Genomic DNA, 20,474 nt, shown 5'->3' with positions numbered 1-20,474 from the left:
ACAACTACTTAGAATAATGTTAAGCTTCAATCCTCTGCCCCAAGCATTAATTTTGTCTAGGTCATCAAAGGCCAAATCTACAGCCATCTGCATTGTGATGCCTGTGCACTATCCCAGTAATCAAGAAGCCTCAATCCTCACCACTAACACCAGTAAATGGCATCCACATTGGGAGGATAACAAATGCACACACAGTAAAGTACAATTTCCCTTAAGAGCAGACAGAGATCACAGTCAGTCTGGGGCTGGTTTCTCCCTTTCTCTCCAGATCCCCAATAAGGCTCTCCACTGGCACAGCTATAGGGTTCAGATCTCAGCCGAGTAGTCAAGCCAAAACCTCCAGTACCCTCTCTGTCCAACCAGCGCTTCTTGTCCCTGCCCAAGTAGTTGACACACACACACTTTGAGATTTGGTTTATATACAAACACACAGACACTCCTGGGGAAGGCTGGCACAACTTCAGTAGCTATGCCCCCTTCACCCCAGGCTATGAGGTAGTAATCCACTGCCACCAACTACTCTTATCAGCTACTATAAAAGCCCTTACCAAAGGGTGTCCATTTCCACTGTGTAATATTACTGTTATCCAAACAGTACGTGTTATACAAGGCTAAGGCTACTGGAGTGGCTTATACAGTATCATCAAATACATGCAAGTACTCTGAAAGCTCAAATTATCTCTACACAAAACAGCCACAGTTGAAAGGCTTGAAATACTTAATAATAAATAATAAAAACACAAGACAATACTTATTCATTCAAGACAATGACACTAGAAAGTCCAGGAATCACAGGAAATACTTTAAAACAACATTGTAGGACAGTCTGACTTAAATATAGAAAATACCTAGACTAATCTGGCTATATTTCTATCGAACTATCTCTTAAGAGAAATCACTGTTCTAAATACTACTTACAGAGTAAAGGCAAAATGCTGGTGAGTTGTCAGCTTCAGAACTAAATACAAAATGCTATTCTTACTTTCTGAGATAGGCCTTAAATTGATAATGCACATTACTGCTGAGTCATTTCAGATTCCATCATTTTTGACACTTCTGCTGAAGTTTTCCAGGCTCACAGAACTCAAAAATTTAATATTTATTTTTGATCTGCACCTGCCAGGAAGCCACAGCAATAAAAGACAATGTACATGTGAAACCTAGTAATTATCTATGTCTTAGGACAATAGAAAGACATTCCTAGCCCATACATCCTGTCTCCGAGCTTGAGATCATACACAGTTGCAAAATTCTTTAATCAGCTTTCTTCCAGCAGGGTGCACTGTGGTTACATTTTTGAAGCTTAGCATATAACACAGTTTTTACTTTGTGAAACCAGCCTGTGGATCATATTAATATTTACAATGACATAGAGTTATTTGCAAAATTCTATCTTGCTAGGCTGGCAGCCTTCACATGCATACTCAACGATCCAACCCTTTTCAAAGACTAGAAATGAAGAGAATGCATAGTTAAACAGCATCAGCCCCAGTAATAAACCCTGGAGCACACTGGCTGAAACAAGAGCCCAAGGATATCTTTTTCCCAAAACAACTGCACTGAGTTTTACCTCTAGTAACCAGTTTGCTCTCCAACTTTCCAAATATGGCTTAATACAATATTCAATGATGCTACTACAGCTACCACTGTCAGGCAGTGTGTACAATTTATGAGATCTAAATATATTGCAAAGACAGATAAACACAGTTCAGTGCTACACTCTTGATCTTGTGGAAGTTTTGCCAAGCTGGTTAAGTAGACCTCCCCCAACTAAAAACATGCAGAGAGTCATCTAACAGAGCTGTATAGGCCTTACATTGATTCATAATTTCAACCAGATAATTTTCAAAGCATTTCTTAAAATGCCTGTTAAACTTACTGGATGATACTTTTGAAGTGAGGCCTGAATACCATTCCTCTAAACTAATACAAGATAAGCCTGATTGCATGTTTTAAGAAGTTCATTTGTTAGTATCACAATGTTGAATACCTCTGTTAATGACTAATCCAGCATATGACTAAATTTCCAAAAGGAAAATCCAGACTGCTAATCAAATCACATATCACATGTCTTGACCCTACTTACAATCTTGTTTGATAATGGGCAGGCACCTTGCAGCATTTCATACTGTAGATTCAACCGTGCTATGCTAACAGAAGGCATATTATATCAAACATACAGGAATATGAGTGGCTCGCCGAATATAACTGCTTATTATGTGTTCTAGACATGGATGCCAAGAAATTCACCTTAAGAGCTTTCTCACCATCCATGTCGTGAGCACATAATAAGGAGTTATTATCAGTGAGACAATCATAATTCTTTGTAGTGCATAGAGCTTTATCTTTTTGTGTACTACCAGTTAAAGGGGAAAAAAATCGCTAAGTGTTTTCCCGGCTCTTAAACCCATAAAACACTTAACTAGTGTTGTCAAGACAGGAAGTGTAATGCAGTCTTTTACTTTTACATTACTTCCATACTGCTCAACTATCCAGATTTTCACAAAACATGCAGATTATTGCGTCATAATTTTAGTTTGTTACTCATAAAATATGTTTTTTAGACAAACCACTGAGGCCTGAAGTCACTAAAGAATGGCATCCATTTAAGTTTCAGCATTCACATTCTTGAGATTATACAGGTGAACACATCCCATTATTGTAGCAAGTCTCTTGTAAGTTACTTTTTTTTAGGAAGTTAGGGGCATATTAAGGGTATGGACAGCAGGCATAAACAAATCTTTTGCTCTGCCACTGTCTTTTTTCTAGTGAGCACTGGCAGATTTTACTGCCTAGCATGGAACCCAACCTTAACAACTTTTGAAGGGTGTGCATACCATTTGTTAAGGTTGGGTCATACGCCATTCTGGTGTTTAACTAGTTTGTCTTTTTCCAAATATTGGAGTGTGATCAGAGCACTCCATGCACTACATAATTTCATCAATGTGTGGGGGTCACAGGAAGACGGACCTCTGAATACTAGAGGGCTAAAGGTTTTACTGCAACTTGTCTTATAGTTCCATGCATGAAAAATTATTTTTTGTTGTCAGGCAGTGTTGCCTATCTGTTCATACTGGGACCCAGAAGTACTATGCTCAGTTTAACTGTCCTGGTGATGCTGTTTTTGTTAGAAATGTTGACTTTTTCCTGAAAACCCCGAATATGTGCCTGATGACATGCTTCCTTTTTCCAACTAAGGTTATCAATCTTCTTGTTCCATCAAAACATAAGTGGTCCCCTGTGTTTATTATTTTTGTATTGCACACCCTTTTTCATGGGCTGTGTACAGAGATTACAAACCAAATCACAGCAACCATTCACAATTCACAATTTGACATTTACAGAGTGAAGACCAGTTTACTGAATTTACACACTTCTTAATATTTAAGAAGTCAGTATCGCTAAACCGACATAGTTGCATTAATGTCTGGATTCCTTGCACAAACTCAAACAAACTAGATATGTTATCAGAGCTACAAAATGGCTCTTTTTTTTTGGTCCCCTCAGAGCTCATTTGTACCATCCTAAACCCCAGCGCCTCACAGCCACACATGGTCTGCCAGCCATCCTCCTTCCACTCCCCAGACCTATTCCTATATTAGAGGGATAGGCCATTGATCTTAATGGCATCCTGGGGGCTTTCATTCTGTCTGTGCTTTCATTCTGTCTTTTTTTTTTTTTTGTTTGTTTGTTTTGTTTATAACCTACCCATTTACCTTTCACCACCCTCTACACTTGTTGATTGTGTCTGAGGACAGCTCACCTCTTTTAACTATGCCTCCCCTTAAGGAGTGTATTAATAAGCACCATCACACTCTGAAGGGTACCCCCATCCCTTTCCTTCCACTCTATCAGTCAACTGAGCTGCTAAGCAAACCCGTGTCGGCAGGCTGTAGTCAGGGCTTTATCCATCTATGCCACCAGAGTGGCTCAAAGCTACCTAATGGTTCTACAGGATGAATCTTACTGACAATACCATTTCTGTTCATTTCTACATGCTGTATGTTTTAGAAATAACTGTGGCTCACAAAGAACATGTCAGTGCTACTTGGCACTGATCCACCAAGCAACATTTGCATAAATCCCTGTGAATAAATTAACATTCTAGTCCGCTGGCAAAGTAGATGGTTTGCTATGCATCCTGGCTAGTTGTGCTAGCGGAAAGTTACTCAGGTCAACAGCATATCAGACAAGCTGTACTAAATGAAACAAGTACTAAATTAAAATGCATTTCCTGGACAGCTGTGCTAGATGAAATAAGTACCAACGTCAAGAGCACATCATGAATAGCTGTGCTACATGAAACAAGTACTAAGATCAATAGCACATCTTGGATAGCTAGCTGTACTAGCTGAAACAAATACTAAGGCCAACAGCATATCCTGGCTAGGCTTGCTAGATGAATTAAGTACAAAGTCCAAAAGCAGCAGGTACACCCTCTCCCCGTCCATGTTAGTATCCTTAGAGCCTCTAAGAAGATCAGTCCATGTAACATACAGAGTTCTCATACTCTTTCCAGTCACAAACTGCTCAGTCCTTGGCAAATAGGGGACTTGCCAGTACCCCTACAACATGTACTGTTCACTTTCTAATATAGGCATCTTACTTTCTCTACACCCCTTAGGCTCATCGGTCCCCCTTTACAGACTGGGCTTTGCCAACCCCTCCTTACTGTTCAATCCCGAGAATAATGTTTTAAGTCACAAGTCACCTGCATCTTTAGTGTTCAGTCCTCATAAAAGAGTGATTTTAATGTCTAGAGCACATTGTACACATCCTAAACAACCTCCATCTTCTTGCAGTTCAGCAACCAGCATATTATGCTTATCTGTAACATCCCCACTCACCTTCACCTTCTAGTTCTGGCCTGTACTTTATGCCACACTTCAAGTGTGATAAAATAATTTACTCATGAAGATTACTTATGTGCAACTTACTTACTGCTGCAGCAGGTTAGGGAAGATAACCAGCACAAGTGTTGAGCAAGGCCTTGTTACTCTGGCACTATTAGCCATTATGTAGAGCAAATATGATAAGGATGAGTGACAGCTGTCATGCCACATTTCTATATCACAACAGCCCATTTTCACTTTACCCTCGCACCCTTTAATACCCTGGATAAACAAATCTCTCTAACACAATTGTCTGCACTTAAGAAAGACTGAAGGGACAAGATGCCATGATATTTTGGTGTACAGCCAGCTCCTGCAATGATTCATGCTTCTGCATTTATGAATCCCACAAATCATCATCAGAAGTACTTTTACACATCTCTTTCAATCTGTTGGATGAACAAACAATTGGGAGAGATTTGGCTTTACATTTCAGGAAGCACTATGTCTATGAATAAAAAAAAAAATATATATATATATATATATATATATATATATATATATATATATACATACATACACAGTGGATATAAAAAGTTTACACACCCCTATTAAAATGCCAGGTTTTTGTGATATAAAAAAATGAGACCACAATAAATAATTTCAAAACTTTTCCCACCTTTAATGTGACCTATAACCTGTACAATTCAATTGAAAAACAAATAAATCTGTCGGGGGAAAAATATAAAAAATAAAAAATGTACAATACGCTGGTTGCATAAGTGTGCACACCCTTAAATTAATACTTTGTTGTGGGTGCACACCTTTAAACTAATACTTTGTTGAAGCACCTTTTGATTTAATTACAGCATTCAGTCTTCTTGGGTACACACTTGCCATCAATTAAAGAGACTCTGATTAACCCCAAATAAAGTTCAGCTGTCCTAGCAGGATTTTCCTGACATTTACTCATTTGCCTGATACAGCAAAAGCCATGGTTCACAGAGAGCTTACAAAGCATCAAAGGGATCTCATTGTTGAAAGGTATCAGTCAAGAGAAGAATACAAAAAAAGTTCCACAGCATTGGATATACCATGGAACACAGTGAAGACAGTCATCGAAAAGTGGAGAAAATATGGGACAACAGTGATGTTGCAAAGAACTGGACGTCCCTTCAAAATTGATGAAAAGACAAGACGAAAACTGGTCAAGGAGGCTCCCAAGAGACCTACAGCAACACTGAAGGAGCTGCAGGAATTTCTGGCAAGTACCGGTTGTGTACTGTATGTGATAACAATCTCCAGTATTCTCCATATGTCTGGACCATGGGATAGGGTTGCAAGACAAAAGCCTTTTCTTATACACAAAAACATCCAGGCCCGGATAAAAATTGCAAAATAATACATCAAGTTTCCCAAAAGCATGTGGAAAATGTGTTATGGTCTGATGAGACCAAGGTTGAACTTTCGGGCCACAATTCCAAAAGGTACACTTGGCGCAAAAACAACAATTTGGATCACCAAAAGAATACCATCCCCACGGTGAAGCATGGTGGTGGCAGTATCATGCTTTGGGGTTGCTTTTCTACAGCTGGAACTTGGGCTTTAGTCACGGTGGACAGAATTATGAACAGTTCCAAATACCAGTCACTTTTGGACCAAAACCTTCAGGTGTCTGCTAGAAAGCTGAAGATGAAGAGGAATTTCACATTTCAACATGACAGTGACCCCAAGCATTCATCCAAATCAAGAAAAGAATGGCTTCACCAGAAGAAAATTAAAGTTTTGGAATGGACCAGCCAGAGCCCAGACCTAAATCCAATAGAAAATCTGTGGGGTGACCTGAAGAAGGCTGTGCAGAAGAGATCCCCTCGTAATCTGACAGATTTGGAGCACTTTTGTAAGGAAGAATGGGCAAATATTGCGAAGTCAAGATGTGCCATGCTGATAGACTCCTATCCAAGGAGACTGAATGCTGTAATTAAATCAAAAGGTGTTTCAACAAAGTATTAGATTAAGGGTGTGCACACACAACAAAGTATTAGTTTAAGGTTGTGCACACTTATGCAACCAGGGTATTGTGCATTTTTTTATTTTTTATATTTTTTCCCATAACAGATTTGTTTGTTTTTCAATTGAATTGTATGGGTTACAGGTCACATTAAAGGTGGGAAAAGTTTTGAAATTATTTATTGTGGTCTCATTTTTTTTATTTCACAAAAACCTGGCATTTTAACAGTGGTGTGTAAACATTTTATTCCCATTGTGTGTGTGTGTGTGTGTGTGTGTGTGTGTGTGTGTGTGTGTGTGTGTGTGTAGCAGGTCATAAATCCCAATCATAACCTTTGAGTTTGTAATATGAAATTTAATAACTGTATCAACATCTTTAAGTACAGGCTTACACTGATTCCTGCTTTTTTTTGTTCCATTATGTGTGTTTAATCTGCAATGTGAGGCAGTTCATGGGAAGAAAATCCTCCTCCTTGAACAAAGACTAATACAGTACTTCTTTGATTTTAACTTCTTCAGATCACAAAGCTAAAGATCATCTCTCAAGAAAGGCCTACCAGAAAACAGGTTCAGCAAAGTTCAGTCCTTGACATTTCTGCTTGATGTTCAACACCAGATTACTGTTGCAGTAGCCTATGTTGCACGTGCCCTCACAGTCAAGGGCTTGAGCAGAGCCAGACAGAAGGGCAGTTTGGGCATCAAAAGCTTTAAAGAGTCCTTGCTGCAGAACTGTGGTCCCTCTCTGGCTTCAAGGACCTGGCAGTCATAATCTGACAGACATCCTGCAATGTTGGCCAGATAAGTACTCTGCTGGAGAAAAACATCCACAATTTTTATTATTTTCTAAGGAAAATGTGCCTTTTTTCTGTGCACATATTATTTTTATGCTAGGAAATTTATTTTTTATGGACTACCATGCCTTGCAGGAAAGGTTTATTATGCACATACATGTGTAAAAAAAAAAACTGTAAAAAATCTGTTTTTCTACTGTCTTTTTTTTCAACATATTTTTGTAAAATGTGTATTTAGGACAAGACATTGTGCTTTTGAGGATTAGCATTTATTTAATTTATTTAGTTTTACCTCAAAATCCTTATTGTCCTGTCATGAGGTTAACTGACCCTCAAAGGCTCTGCTAAAAGTCTTTCAAGCTTCTTTTTTGGCTGGACCATGGAGCAGTTACCGGTCTCCTCTGCTTTTCCTGCCCCTATCTTTAAGGAGAAGTAAGCTGCTAAGGACTCTGAGTGACATACCATCTCCTTTACTGCCTCATTTGCTGCTGGGTGACTGCTACAGTTGTACTTGATTCTTTGGACTGCTTTTCAATGTGTCTTGGTTCCTCAGTTGTAGCTTCTTGGGAAGGCACTAAGGACAGGGGAGCTAGACAGATCCTTTGTAGCTGTAGGAATTCCCTCATCGGGCAATGGAGAACCACTTTTGTCAATCTGGGGGAAGGAGAGGGTGAGGGTCTGCCACAAAGACAAGCCAGGATGCCTGATCCTTGGGATAGTGCCCCCGCAATGAGTTGGCCTTTTTCCAGGGAGGCTCCTAGGAAAAGAAAGCATATTACTTCTATTGTTTCTACTACTATGGACAAGTAAGACTTTGCTGGGATTTGCTAAGTAATTAATTTCTGATTTTAATATTTAAATTCTGTTTCTTAACTTGCCTCAAAAAGAAAAAAAATAGTTCCCTCTCATTCTTACAGTGATTCTCAGTCAGAAGAGGAATGGAGGAGTGTGTTTCACTAATTTTTCTACAAGCTGAAGATTCTAATTTTGAGGAATGTGCTACTTCAGATTTCCTTCCAGAGACATTAGCTAAAATGAAATAGGCATGTCACTGGGAACTGAAAGAAATCCATGTTTCCCAGCCAAAGTATTATGATTTGTTGTATGTGTACATTTTTGGCCTGCAGACATCCTTCATCAGCTTTAGAGGATGATTTCTTAACAGCTTGTAGTCTGCCTGACAGTCAACCTCCTGCTCCTAAAATGTCTGACAGGTTATACAAAAGTACCCTTAGACTCAAATACTTGTTTTCTAATCCTAAAGCAGATCCTGTAGCTATTTCCATATCTAAAACTTCTTCAACTGAAAAAGATGATTAATGCTAATAATTCCACTCCAACTACCAGAAATGTCCCCTCTATGCAGAACTGCCATGATGACCTGGGAGGTTATAATGCATCTCAATCTAACTCTTCAGGCCACATACATTCCATCAGAGCAAAACATTGTAGCAGGAAAGCTGAGAAGGACCAGGACAGACTCTCACAAAGGGAAGTTATACCTGGGAAATTCCAGGAGTCATCCAACTGTGGGGAACTCCTCAAACAGAATGATTTCCCTCCTTCCAAAACAAATCATCCAGCTGTGGGGAACTCCTCAAATAGATGTCTGCCTCCTTTTAAAACAGAGAGTTAAAGAAATTCTACTCCAGTGTTCCTTGCAACCAGGCCTGTAAGACAGATGCCTTTTCATGCCCATGGACAGGAATGATGCTGTATGCTTTTCCATCATTTCCAACAATACCAAGGGTTCTTCTAAAGATGCAAGATGACTCTCCAAAAGAAAGTGGTGGTGACTCACTTTCGGCCCAGGCAACAGTAGTTCTCCCTTCTTTTAAGATTACCAGATGCTACCCCACAGACTGGACTTACTCACACAAGACATGAGTTGTTTTATCCAATCCAACCTGAAAAAACTTCAAATAACTGCCGAGATGATAGAGTTTTGACACCCTTTAGGCACCTTTTTCTGGGGATATGCGGTGGGTACTAAAGGAGGCTGAAAAATTGCTACTAGAAAGTCACATATGAGTAAGTGGGAGAGATTTTCTAGTTGGTGCCATACTAAGAATCATGACCAATTTAAGCCACAAATGTTTCTGCTTCTAGATAGTGTTTGTGTTATTATCCTCTGGCCTTTCTTACTCATCCATCAAGATTCATCTTTTGTCCATTTCTGCTTGTCTGCCCTTATATTTTCCCCTTTCTGTGTGTCTTCAAGTTGAGCAGCTTCTGAAAAGGGTTTACACATCTCTCTACCTAGCAAACAGGAATCTTAAGTCTGTGCTTGGAAAACTTAACACTTTTTCTGTTTGAATCTCAACAGTCTGACTTAAGGATCTTAATGACTATGTTCTTTACTTTGACTTCTGCCATAAGAGTATCTGAGTTACAGGCTGTTACTGTAAGTCATTCTTACCTCATTTTCAACATTGATGGGATTTCTTTCAGAGCAAGTTCTCCTTTTATGCCTAAAGTGGTTTCAGAATTTACCTTGAGCCAATCTATTACCCTCCCTCTATTTTTCCAGAACCTAAAAACAAGGGAGAAGTATCTTACATACTTTGGAATGTCCACAGGCAGCTCCAATACTACTTTTAGAGATCTAAATCTTTTGGTGTGGCAGATCAACTCCTATTAAGGCAAAAGTAAGGGACAACCACAGTCAATGCAGACAATTTCTAGATTCTCACAGCAAAAACCTCTGTCTTCAGGATAAAGTGCCCCTGTAGTACAAAATAATGAATAATGGAGGCATAAACACAAAGGCACACCACTGGCTGGAATATTCAATGAAACTCTTTATTGAAGGTGGAACAGTAAGCGCTTTTGCGTTGCACAGAATGCTTCTTCAGACTTAATAAAATTTTTAAAGCAAACTGCCATTAAATAGCTATTCATGCATCACCTGATCCATGATTACCTACAATTAAAACCTTAAAGCAGTAAACATAGTCATATATCCAGGTATATATATAAAATAGACTTAAAATACATCAAAAATATATAAAAACTGTATCAAAACACTCAAGTACAATGCTCTTAAATATACATATAAGATATATAGAATATATAAATAATGTACTAAAAAACTCCCCTGCATGAGGGTGCTTGGTAATTTTAATATGGAATAATAACTAAACTATTTAAATAACACTAATTGTCACCACAAAACATTACCAAGTACCCTTATGTAGGTATAGAGAGTTTTTTAGTACATTATTTATATATTCTATATCTCTTACATGTATATTTAAGAGCATTGTACTTAGAGTGTTTTGATACAGTTTTTATATATTTTTTATGTATTTTAAGTCTATTTTATATATATACCTGGATATATGACTGTTTACTGCTTTAAGGTTTTAATTGTAGGTAATCATGTGTCAGGTGATGCATGAAGAGCTATTTAATGGCAGTTTGCTTTTAAAATGTTATTAAGTCTGAAGAAGCATTCTGTGCAACGCGAAAGCGCTTACTGTTCCACCTTCAATAAAGAGTTTTGTTGAATATTCGCGCCAGTGGTGTGCCTTTCTGTTTATGCCTCCAATTTGTAGATTCTCTCATGCTACTTCTTTTTACTATAATCACCATAACAAACTACATCCAGGCAGGACCATGGTTCACTCTACCAGGAATTTGGCTTATTGGCTTTCTGGAAAGGGATGGAATCTAGAAGTATTCTAGAGATAGCAGTATGGTCCTCCATATATATTATCACAATACCTTACAAACTGGATTCTTTTTTCATGCCCAGCCAAGCTTTCCTGGGACCAATCTACCAGGACTCTTGGATTCTTGAACTCTTTCCTCTTTCCTAGATTTTCCTAAGCTGTGGTAATCTACCCAAATACCTTACACTATTACAATAGCACAGATGTGTAAGCAAACCTATCATAGTAGATTGTTCTAATAGATCCCTTATGCAGTAGCCATCTACTCCCTCCATCCTGCTTGTTTTGTTTTTGTTGCATTGCCAGGGTGTGGCTATATATACCCATGTGTATACAGGTACATATGTTTTACCACTGCATATCTTTTCCTAGCATTTTTCCCTTCAGGTCTATTGCCTCCCTTCTTGAGGCAAAAAGAGACTGGGACTGTAGCAATTACTATTATTAATTATTAATATTATTAATATAAATTATTATTATTAATTAGTATTGTTACAATCCCTTCTTCAGGCAAGAAAGCTCAGAAGCTTTTAACACAAAAAATAACTTATGTGGCTTTGTTCAAGCCACTGGCAGTTAGGGAGTGTGGAAAGTTCCCTGAAGCTTTAAAAGCTGGACAATGGTCATATCCTGTATAGTATTTAACCTAAATAACTTAGGTTAATGCAACAGTGATCTATTAGAACATCTGCTGTTTTGGTAAGTTTACTTACACAACTGTAAGAAATTGTCCTCCTAAATTTTGTACAATCTGTACAGGCAGCAAGAAAAGGTTTGAACCTCAGCTGAAACAGAAGCAACATCAACAGCCATGAAAATTACCAGCGAAGAACAAGCCAGTAACATACCGTAGCCTAAAAGCAAGGAAAATGCCCACTGCATTCTGCCAAAATATTACACCTCATTTGTTCTCTAATATCTAAAAAAACTTAGAAATAAGAAAATAAACTGCAAAAAAGTCATCAAATCAAGCATAAACCACAAAAACAAAAAATGTTTTGTACACAAACATGCATTATTGACTGCAAATTTACTGTCTAGTACTTACCTATGAACCTAACTGTGTTATCTTTAAACCATGACACATTTAGACCAAGAGAAACTATTGTTGATTTGCCACACAATCAACAAAACAGTTCTTTAAACTATCCAGGCATGTCCAAAGTGCAGTTTCAGGTATATTCTCCAGTCCAGCTGGTGAATTTGGGAATCTTGAGGCAATGTTACAATTGCCTTATGTACACAGACAACCCTAATGTATGTGAGAGATGCAACTATACAGCCAACAAACTGGAGGCTGAGTTCTCTCAACCCAAGACTGGCACAGTCAGTCAGGAGGAGAAGGAAACCACCCGCACCACACATCCAGTCTCACATAGACCAATCGTATCAGCAAACAAGACACATAAACTCACAAAAACATACTCGGAGGCTCTAAATAAAGCCAAAGCAGCAGAGACCTCCAAAGCAGACATCCAAGCAACCGCTACCACCTAACAACTCTCACGTATCACATACTTCACAAAGTCAGTGTGCCACACAGTCGCAGCCCTTAAGGCTAAATAACATACCAAATACACTAGTAATAGGAGACTCTATTATCAGGCACACTGACGCTCCGCTCACCAGACTGAACAAGGAGAAGGTCACTGTAAGCTGCTTGTCGGGTGCCAGGATCCGCTACATAACACAAGCACTCAGGTCACTCCACAGCAGGTAGAAATGTGACTCTGTCACTGTCCATGTTGGTGTGAATGACCTGAGACTACATGAAAAGAGACAGAGGAGCTCTCGGATCATGTAGCCCAGGCCGGTATGACCCTGACCCTGAATAGCATCTTGCCCTCACCAAGAATGTTGCCACAGTATAAGGACAAAATGATCAATTTTAACAACTGGCTAAGCTATTGGTGTCATTCAAAGGGGATCCAGTGTCTGTCAGCCTGGGATGACATACTTGACAAGCCACGCTGCTTCACTAGGGATGGCTTGCACCTGTCACCCTTAGGCTTTTGAATACTTGCTAAGGCTCTTGCCACACCCATGGTGCCTTTTTTAGGCAAGGTAGACAAGCCCACCTCCATAGAAAATACAAGAAACAAAAAACTAAGGGTAATGCTACTCAACGCCAGAAGTCTAAACCTCAAGATGCACACACTCGAGGCACTCCTTAGTATGGAGAAAATTGATATCTGTGCAGTAACAGAAACCTGGTTCAAGGTTCCAGAGAGCACCCCAGCACTACCAGGCTATAACTCATACCATTCTTTTCGGCCCCAGAACTCTGACCGAAATACTAAAGGTGGGGGAGTATCCATTTTCATCAAGGATACCCACACCTCCAGGTTAGTGGCACTGCACGAGGCATCGGAGACCATCCATGTGCAACTAACAGTGAGCAAAACTGCTTTTCAGTTTGTAGCCTGCTACAGATCACCCACCTTGTCCCAGGACCCCCACTCGGCATTCCTGAGAACATTGGAGAATATGAAGGTCTCACCAAACACCATGTTATTGGGAAATTTCAACTACCCAAACATTCACTGGGAAAACTACTCAAGTCCAAACTCCTTTGCCCAATGGTTCCTGGAATTTATAAACTCAAATGCCATGGAACAACTGGTCACCATCTCCTACAAGGGGGGACAACATATTGGACCTGGTCATCACCAACATGGGGACTGAATGTTCCACACCAGAGGTAAACCCCTCGTTGGTAAGATCAGACCATAAACTAATCACTATGGACATCCACATCCCGACCCCACCCCCAGCCAAGGAAACCACTGTGAAAAACTTCTCAAAAGCAAACTTCACACTTCTCAAGACCGAGGTGGAGAACTTCAAAGCACCTGGGCTAATGGAAAATGCTACCCAAAAAGCAGAATCCTTCACAAATGCATTCTATGAGCACCTACAGGAATGCATGGATCGTGCCATCCCAAGTAAAACCAAGACTCACTCCTCCAAAAACAGGAGACCAGTCTGATGGACCCCGGCCATAAATAAACTTTACAACAGAAGGAGGAAACTATTACATGATAGGGCAAAATCCCAAAAAGGGAAGGCATTCCTGATCAGTACTAGCAAGAAACTTCGATCCCTCATATAATCATCAAAGGCTAGTTTTGAAAGAAAAATTGCCAAAGATTCTAAAGATAATCACAAAGCTTTCTTTAGCTACGTCAAGAATCTGGGTGGTAACTCCCAAATCTGCTCTCAGCTGGTGCAAAATGGCACAAAGTAGACTGAACCCACTGACATTGCCAACATCCTGGCCGACAGGTTCAGTGCAAACTTTACCTCCCCCCGCCAAAAAGGACCTGTGTCTATCCCAGAAGTATGCAGTCCCCCTGACATCACAGACACACAGGTGAAAGCAGCCATTTCCAAAATAAAAAACACAGCATCAATGGGACCAGATGGCATCCCGGGCTGCGTCTTACACGAACTCCAAAAAGAACTAAACCATCACATAAATTCACTGTTCCAACTCAGCCTCACCACAGGTTATGTACCCAAAGAGTGGCGTGCAGCAACGGTAATCCTGCTCCACAAAGGGGGCGCCACAACGGATCCCGGGAACTATTGCCCTATAAGCCTGACTAGCCTGGTCTGCAAGGCTATGGAGCGCATCATCATGGATCTCATAAACAAAGACATTGGGAACCTCCAGACACTGGACCCTACCCAATTCGGCTTTGTTAAAGGCAGATCTTACCTCCTAAACCTAGTTGACTTCTTCAAAACAGTTACCAAAGTCATAGATGAGGGAAAGGCAGTCCACACAGCCTACTTGGACCTCGCAAAGGCCTTTGACATAATACCCCACTCTGGTATCATAAATAAGCTTACCAGCCTAAATATCAACCCATTCGTCACAAGATGGGTTGCAAACTGGCTCAGGGATAGAACTCACATGGTCAGAGTTGCGGGTGCCATGTCTGACTCTAAACCGGTTACAAGTGGTGTTCCACAGGACTCTGTCCTGGGACCCCTCTTTTTCGGTATATACTTCTCTGAGGTACAGGTAAGCACAGGAGGACTGTGGCTGACCAAGTTCGCAGATGTTTGCAAACTGGGAGCCATAACTGGCTCTCCGGCTGACACAAGCATCCTCCAGAAGGGTCTTACAGAGACGGATACCTGTTGTCAGAACCACGGCCTCAAGCTAAATGCCAAAAACTGTACAGTCATCCCCTTTGGAAAAAACAAAGTGCCCACAAACTACCACATAGGAGGTAATCCGCTAAGTACAGAAGAAGTAATTAGGGATCTGGGGACTCAAGTAGATAGTAACCTCTCCTTTGACAATCACATTGCCAAAGTGGTTAGAAAACTCTATACAGCAATCACAAAGGGTTCACATCTAGATCAAGAGAGGTCATTGTGCCCCTCTACTCATCACTCATCAGGCCCATAATTGAGTACAATGCCCCATTTGGGATGTACATTACCCGACACCTGCAACAGCTGGAGAAACCGCAAAAGTACCTCACTAAGAGGATCGTGGGCCTCAAACAGATGCCCTATGCAGCTCAACTAAAGAAACTCCAGCTCTACTCAGTTGCTTACTGCCTACAAAGAGGCTAGGCCATGTCTAACCCGGAACTAATGGACATGACCCACCTCAAGAAAACCAAATCCATTGGAGCTACATGCTCCAGGGATTTAAACCCCAGCACAGCTATAAATAGGACATGCTGGAAGGATAGATTCATATCCCAGAGGCTTCCCTTGCTCTGGAATAGAGTCCTGGTCCATCTTAGGCAGAGCCCCTCGCTAACCCTCTTCAAGAGAAATCTTGATGAGTGGATGGGAAATCGTAAATTCACTCCTGGGATCACTTCTATGGCCCTGCTGGACAGGGGCTCAGGAATCTAGTCCAAAAGGGAGGCGAAAGCCAACATATTCTGGCTAGGCTTATAAATACCCTAGGGCAGATAGCCTAGTACCTACCTATGAAATGCTATCTTAATTCTTCTTATTCAAGTATGGACTCAATCTCTGTCTCTTTATGTAATGGTTGCAATGCCCAATATAAAAAAAATTGGAGTTTTTTTATATCTTGTACAAACCACAGAATCTTTATATGACTGAATTATTTTTTTTTATATTTGCAGTTCAAAACGTCCCTCCAGTCTCAATGAGGGCAATACATGCTTAGATTTGTTCATTCATTAATTCATTCATTCTTTAGTCATCCATTCATGTATTCATTCATTCACAGATGTATAAGAAATGAACTCAAAAAGAAAGCCTACAAGAAAACAGGTTCAACAAACTCTTATTTGCAAAAGTAAATGTACGTTTTAGATTTTTTAAAAAATTATGTCTTAGTAAAGTTTATCACTATGTTTTAAAATATCATTTGAGTATTTTAAAATGTAAACTGAACTTCTGGTGAAGCGACACAAATGGCATTAATAAGGGAAGTAATTCCATAACTTTATAGTTCTGAAAAAGTCTGTACTGTGTATGAGATGAAAGCACTTACTTTCTGTTAGACTGGTAAAATTAAAACTGGAGTAAACCGTGTTTTATCCTTCATTTTTGTATTGTCTGACACTTGCTTTATCCTACTCAGCTTTGCAAGGAAGCCAGAATATCTATACCAGAAAGTAATTGTAAGGCAGAGAAGTAATATTGCACAGGATGCCAGTCTATTTCAAGATGCTGTGCACGCGCGTGCGCGCACACACACACACACACACACACACACACACACACACACACACCTAAAGGCAATTTAAGTTAATCAACAATCCACTTAATGACATGCCATTGTGACTAAACAGAGAACCCAGGAAAATGCCACATGGATATATTGTGAACTCTGCACAAAGGGAAGAACCTCAGCCATGATCTGAACCAATGAACCAAGGTTATGAGGCAGCAAAACTAACCTCTGTACCACTGTGCAATGCAAGGTTGTATTAACTGAAAAGCTATGTAGTTGTAAGGCTACTGTGTTGACAGTAATGACCATAATGGTTTTCCATATTTACTCAATCTCTTGTCTACAGGTCCAGCATCATGTTTAAAATGGCAAGAGCTATAACATGTAAAACAAGCACTAGATACACACTGTCTGTATAATGACAATATGGCTTAGGTTTTTCTAGTATAAATCATCCTGAAAGGCAGGACAGACAGACAGACAGACAGAATGGGCAGAAATACTGAATAATGTTGTTGTTGTCTTTTGGCTTTTCCCGGTTAGGGGTCGCCACAGCGGAACTCCGGTCCGCTAATGATTGGCAGTAGATTTTCACGAACGCTGAGGTGCCAACTCGATGTTCAACCTTCAACAAAGGCACGCCCATTTACGCATATCTTTCGAACACCCACCCAACCGCGGGGAGGACATGCAGACTCCACACAGAAGGCACTCCCCACACTCCAGCCGAGAATCGAACGGGAGAACCTCTTGCTGTGAGGCAACAATGCTACCGCTGCACCACACCGGAATAATGACATTGTGAATTCTGCTCCAGTACTTTTTACAGTTGTATATACAGTACCTTAAAGTTCCATTCCAGTGGTCTGGTGCCTTTGTTTGCAGTAGGGCTGCAGTAGTGACAGTGACAAATTCTGTTCCAGGATTTGTGCTTCAGTACTTTTTATAACCGTAGATACCTGTTTAAAGTTTATTTCAAGTAGTCTGGTACTTTATTCTGTGGTAGGATTGCAGTCGTGGCAGTAATTTGAACTCTGCTTCAGGATTTGTGCTTTTTATAGCTGTATAGACCTGCTTAAAGTTGCATTCCAGTGCCTTTCTGTTTACCCTGATACTGTTTTTCCTGCTGTTCTTTGAGTCTGCCCCCACAATGCAGATATTAAGCTAGACGTTTCTTAAATTCTAACTCACAGGACTAGAGTTCCAGTTTGAATTTTTTACAAACCCTCTCACTGTACTCTTTTAAAAGGCTATGTTTGTGGCTTCCATCCCTTATGGTAATTTGACTTCCAAAGTCCTTCCTCATTCATTGCTATTATCTGCTGTGCAACCTATACTTTCCTACATGTTGTTCTCCATATAGCCATAATACTAAGTGTACACCCAGCAAACCAGTATTTCACTTCAGTAAACCTCCCTTACTGCAAATTGTCTCCAGTACATTAAACTACACTACTTTCAAATCTTAACGCAGTCTAACCTAGTCTAGCACCAGAACCCAGAAACCATTCAATAAGTTCTCTAAATAACCCAGTCCACTATCTGCAGTAGCCAACCGAAATACGGGTCCGGACAACATGGATATGCAATTTCTAAATGTCTCTGTAACCAGGTTGGCAGATACAGGCAGCCTGACACAATGTAGCAATTGTCTCATGTTCACAACCAACCATTTAATCCTTAAATAAACAAACACAGTATGTGACAGCTGCATATACAGAATTTCACTGGAGGCAAAATCTCACATACAAACAAGTTTGTTAAGAACACATATACTACATCCATCAAACATAGTGTACACTATATGCACAGACCAACCTATACTGAGGCACTACAAAGCAATCTTCTCAAACCTCTAAGATCTCCTAAGCCTGTATACAGCAATGCCTGTCCTTAGCAATCTCTAAAGAACTCACCGAAAGCAGCACCAAACACCACATATAAGCCTACACCAAGTGGAGCCCCAACAGCAAAAACCATAAGGCAAGCCAACACATTAGCCAGGACTCTTGTCATAGGGGACTCCACTGTTAAGATGCACAGATGTCCCACTCAGCAGACTGAACGAGGAAAAGATAATGGTTAATAATGTATCTGGAGCCAGGATCTGCCAAGTTAAGCACGCACTCAACTCACTACACCATAGGTATCAGTATGATTCTATCATAGTCCATGTTGGCGTTAATAACCTGAGACGTAGTATGTGCCTTGCATTGAGCAGAATTCTACCTTCACCAAGGATGTTAGAGTATGAACAAAAGATGACCAACTTCAATAATTGTCTTAGTTCCTGGCATCTTTCTAGGGGGATTCAATATCTGTCAGCAGGGAGGACATGGTTAGCAAACCATGTTGCTTTGCAAAAGATGGTCTGCACCTTTCTCTCCCAGATTACCGAAAATTGGATAAAACTTTATCCATCCCTTTAGTTTTCTTTTTAGGCAATGCCAACATGACATACCTAGCAACAGAGCAAATAGAACCCAAAGAAACCTAAAAATGATGCTGCTCAATTTATTTATTAGCATTTGTTGACTGGGAAAGTCCACTGGGTCAGAGACCCATTTTCAGTGGAGGCCCGGGGAGAAAAGCTCCACAAAGCATTACAGAGGGACAATATTTAACATAAGCTTAAAGTATTACAGATATAACAGGCAGTAAAACATATTACAATTTACAATTCATAGGATTTACATTAATATGCACTAGGAGTCATTACATAGGATATGATGTTACATCAGTAGAAACGCATGGACTATAATACAGTACTTTCATTGCTGACAGTACAGTTTACAGTCTTCAGTTTACAGTCTTATTGTGAAGACTGGGTGTTACATACGTTAGCCACCCTAGAATTTGGTAAAATGTACTGTTTAAGGTGGTTTGCTTCTGAGGCAGGTGCGGGATGGATTCTTTAGATAATGTGTTTTTAGACCTACTTTGAAAGTTTTTGTATGGTCAATTTAGGTTATTTCAGATGGTAGGTTATTCCATTGTTTGCTGATAGAATGGGTGAACAGACATTGTCCAGATCTTTTGTTGGGTTTTGTAAGCATGAGTTTACAGGAAGATCTTAGTGTTCTTGTAGGAGTGTAAGTTTGTAGGATTGAACCGAGGGCAGGGCATTCATTAGGTTTATGGATTAGTTTGTGGGATAAGGTTAGTTGGATGTAGTGTAGATGGTGGTAAAACTCTAGCCATTTTAGTTCAGTGATTGCTTGGCATTGATGAGCGAGGTGTGGTTTTTTTGGAGGTGAATTTAGCTATTTTATTGTAGCAGGACTGTAATTTATTACTAAGGGTTGTGTGAAGATTGGTAAAAATGGCACTACCATATATAGAGGGGAAGGGTTGAGCAGGGTATTGGCTAGTTTTGTTTTGGTATATTTATCCATATAGAGTTTGTGGTGATATAGTTTGAAGTGAGTTTTCTTTATTGCATTTAGGATGTGCGGTTTGTGAGTTTGTTATTTATCGTTATCCCTAG

Source organism: Protopterus annectens, chromosome 5.part0, assembly GCF_019279795.1.
Source record: "Protopterus annectens isolate FY-2018-M chromosome 5.part0, PAN1.0, whole genome shotgun sequence".
NCBI lineage: Eukaryota > Metazoa > Chordata > Ceratodontiformes > Protopteridae > Protopterus > Protopterus annectens.
The sequence above is the reverse complement of the archived record's forward strand: the minus strand, read 5'-3'. Positions refer to the sequence as shown.